Source organism: Sinocyclocheilus rhinocerous, unplaced genomic scaffold, assembly GCF_001515625.1.
Source record: "Sinocyclocheilus rhinocerous isolate Xijiao unplaced genomic scaffold, SAMN03320098_v1.1 scaffold813, whole genome shotgun sequence".
In the NCBI taxonomy this organism is placed as follows: Eukaryota; Metazoa; Chordata; class Actinopteri; order Cypriniformes; family Cyprinidae; genus Sinocyclocheilus; species Sinocyclocheilus rhinocerous.
Window position 1 is genome coordinate 89,571 of NW_015654524.1, and position 3,997 is coordinate 93,567.

The 3,997-nt window shown below is 35.0% G+C and overlaps 1 protein-coding gene across 1 annotated transcript in view; it reads right to left on the reverse strand.

Annotated features, from left to right (window-relative positions):
- Positions 1-3,997, reverse strand: part of LOC107717548 (F-BAR domain only protein 1-like) — a 67,988-nt gene that overhangs the window by 34,583 nt on the left and 29,408 nt on the right.

The window sequence follows — 3,997 nt, forward strand, 5'->3', positions numbered from 1 at the left end:
TTCATACGTTACATCCCTACTGTAAGGATTGTCATTTAATGAAACTCAAATGTAAATAATATAATATTTTGAGATACTGGATTTTTGACTTTCATGAGCTGTAAGCTCTAATCATCAAAATTAAAACAAACAAAAAAAACGTTTGAAATATTTTACTTTACATGTAATGAATCTAGAATATATGTAAGTTTCACTTTGAAATAAGTTCCAAAAAAATAACTTTCACGATATTCAAATTTTTTTTTGATCCACCTGTTCATAACCTCAAATAGGAAATAAAACCGTTATCGAATGAGCATATTTTGTCCTATTCTGTGTCCTAAACTCCTGAAACATTGGTGTCTCATATTTTAGAGCAGTCAATGCAATTTCGGAAAGAAATCAATCAAATCTGTGTGTGTGTGGAAAATATTCAGATGTAACCCACTTTGTAATAGTTAACATTTTCATAAGTAACTGTAATTTAATTACACATATTTTTCTTAGTAACTGTAACAGATTACAGTTACATTTATTTTATAATTAAATTACGTAATTCCGTTACATGTACAGTAACGAGTTACTCCCCAACACTGCTGAATCAAATCAAAACCAATTCAAACTTTTTAGAACCGAATCAAAATAATTCTCAGTGAATTCCTTTTCCTTTTTGTCATCATCATTTGCATCATGATGAGCATTTTAGTATGTTATTTGATTATATTTGTTACTTAGATATTTAATTATTTGCTCATTTCCCAGAACTCCCTGCAGAGGTGCTGTAGTGTTAAAGGACTTACTGCTGACTGTGCATTAAAACACACACACACGTCCCAGTCCTGTCACCTCTGATGAATAACTGCATTAGCTCTTAGGTGAGAAAGAGGGAAATCATTGACTGACCTAAAATACATCATTCTCCTGTCTTTTACCTTTATCTAGACAGGTCTTGATTAAACCAAACGAGTGGGACAATAAGACAGATATACTATAACAGTGACGTTTCTCTTGAATTGGAGATGGAGACAGGACTATAAATTGACTTGATGAATTCTCTCTCTAGATTGTTTGAACTAAAATGAGTAGTGCTTGCTACATGTTGTATGGTTGCTTTCATGCACAAGCAAAGCCCACCCGCAGTCACTATATGACAGTGGAAACTGATGGAGCACAATTAAAGAGGACGGATTATAATTCGCTTAGTAGCCATAATATATAGGCTGAAAGAAAGACATTGTTAAGTGCGTGCTAATCAGGTAACAAATTAACAAATTCTACTTTTAGAATACAATTATAAAAGAATGGCTCATGAATATTTATTATGAATAATTCTGAATAATACATATTGCAGAACCTTAATATTTTTAAATACTTAATTATATTAAGTTACTTGACTGAACACTCCTGGAAGGTTACTATGCAACGTGATGACCAACTTAATGACCCAACTAATATTCACACACTGTACATAAATCCATATCAAACCTTAATTATAAAAATGCAATGGACAAAACGGCAATGAATAAACGAATATTTAAAAAATATATCAAACAGAACACAAGATCTCATTATGAAAGGCAATTTGTGTCTAAAGCTGAATTTCTGATGGTACTATAGAAGTTCATGAGGTTTGATTGGGCGGCACATTTCACTCGCAATGATGTGGTCAGTCATTTTCACAGGGAAAAAGCAAGAAAATACACACTCCGTAGAGTCCAGAGCTAAGGTCAAGCCCTAAGCAATTTTCTAGACTACACTCTCATCTTCCGAAGCTCCAAAGCCATGAACTCTTTAATGTGACACTGAGAAAATCTGCATCCAACCTCACAAAACCGAAACAGTACAGTAAGAGTGAAACGAAACAAACTGATTAGGCTGTTAAATGAGCTCTCTGTTGTGTGACAAACATCTGACGGCCTGCCTCATCTTAAAAAAACAGTAATTTTATTCATTCATGAGTAATTTTCGCCCAATCTCAAATTTACCTTTCCTCTCAAAAATTTTAGAAAAAGTGGTCTTGAGCCAACTTTTGCCTTTTTTGAATGATAACAATATACACGAGAAATTTCAGTCTGGTTTTAAAGCCCGTCACAGCACCGAATCAGCCCTCTTAAGAGTCATGAATGATGTAATGCTCACCACTTATACCGGGCAGTCTATGGCTTTGGTCTTGCTAGACCTTAGCTCTGCATTTGACCTAGTCGATCACAATATTCTCTTATCACGTCTAGAAGCATGTGTGGGCCTTCGGGGTACGGTGCTCCAATGGTTTCGCTCATATTTAACCAATAGGAGTTACTCTGTCTGCCTCGGGCACCATTCTTCCTCTGATAAACATTTAAGTTCTGGTGTCCCTCAGGGCTCTATTCTTGGCCCGGTACTGTTTAATCTCTACATGCTACCTTTGGGTTCTATTTTATCTAGATATGGTCTATCTTTTCATCTGTACGCTGACGACACACAAATGTATCTGCCTTTAAAGAGTGACGATAAGCATGCCTTTAAGCCTATATTAGACTGCTTAGACGAACTGAAACTCTGGCTTGCTAGTAATTTCTTAAGTCTTAATGAGAGTAAGACTGAAATTATCTTGTTTGGTTCAAATGATCACAGCATTCATGATGTTGATCTCGATACTCTGTTACCTTACAGTAACACCTGTGTTCGGAATCTGGGGGTTTTGCTTGATAACAGTCTTAAATTTGATAAGCAGATATGTGCTGTGGTTAGGTCTTGTTTCTATCATCTTCGTCTTTTAGCAAAGGTTAAGCCCTTTTTGTCTGGTAAGAATTTCGAAACTGTCATGCATGCATTTGTAACATCTCGACTAGACTATTGTAACTCTTTGTACATTGGTGCCTCTCAGACATGTGTCACACGCCTACAGTTAGTTCAAAATGCCGCAGCCCGGCTCCTCAAAGGGAAGCGTAAAAGTGATCATATCACACCGGTTCTGATTTCACTTCATTGGCTACCGGTCAAATACAGAATTGATTTCAAAGTTTTGTTATTTGTTTTTAAGTCTTTGCGGAACCAGGCACCACAGTACCTATCTGAACTACTGCATCCTCCTTCTCAGTCTAGATAGTGTTTAAATGCTTTGTGTCATTATTGTCCGTTTCTTTTAGCCTTGTAAAGCACTTTGGTCAACACCAGTTGTTTTTAAATGTGCTATACAAATAAACTTGTATTGTATTGTATTGTATTGAATGCCCTGTTTTCCATCTGAGGAGGAAACAGATCGAAGACAGTCGTAAGGATGAAGACGCACAAGCTAAATAAGGAATGTGTTTAATCACTGCAATCGCGAATTCCCTCTCTGAGACTTAATTAATCATGCATTTTCAGTAATTACCCAAATGTGTCGTCTCAGTCATTTCACACAGGTGTTTTCATTCAGAAACAGTCAGAGAAGGACGAACATGCACAACAGACAAACACACACACACACAATTATGATTGCATTATATGCAAACATACAGACACACATTAGAATGGAAATTTATTTCTTTAAAGTCAACATGAATCAGTGTTTCAAATCATTTTACTTCTGTAATTTTATGATCACACTAACAACCATCCAGATCACCAGTATAACCACCTAGAAACATCATAGCAAAAAAAGAAAAGAAAAAGAAAAATAGAATATTATGCATTTACATAATTATTATAAATATTATAAAAATATTATATTAAAATAATGCATCAACTAGCTGGGGGTCTAATATAAATAAACTTGTTTTTATAGTTGATTAATTTATTACTAGCAAAAAAAAAAAAAAGATTAAAGAAATATTCATTTATCTGATTTTTTTCTTCTTCTCACAAACATGTAATCAAGCACAAAAATACCAAAATATGCATTAAAGTAAACTGGGTCACTTTGACTCCATGTTGATTTTAAAAACCGCTTTTCAGAGTAACAGAAAAGAGTGAAGGCCAGAGCATCTGCATACATCTGCATGAGCGATGAGGGGGTCCAGAGTGAATAATAGTTCTGCATGGATGCTTGGGAGTT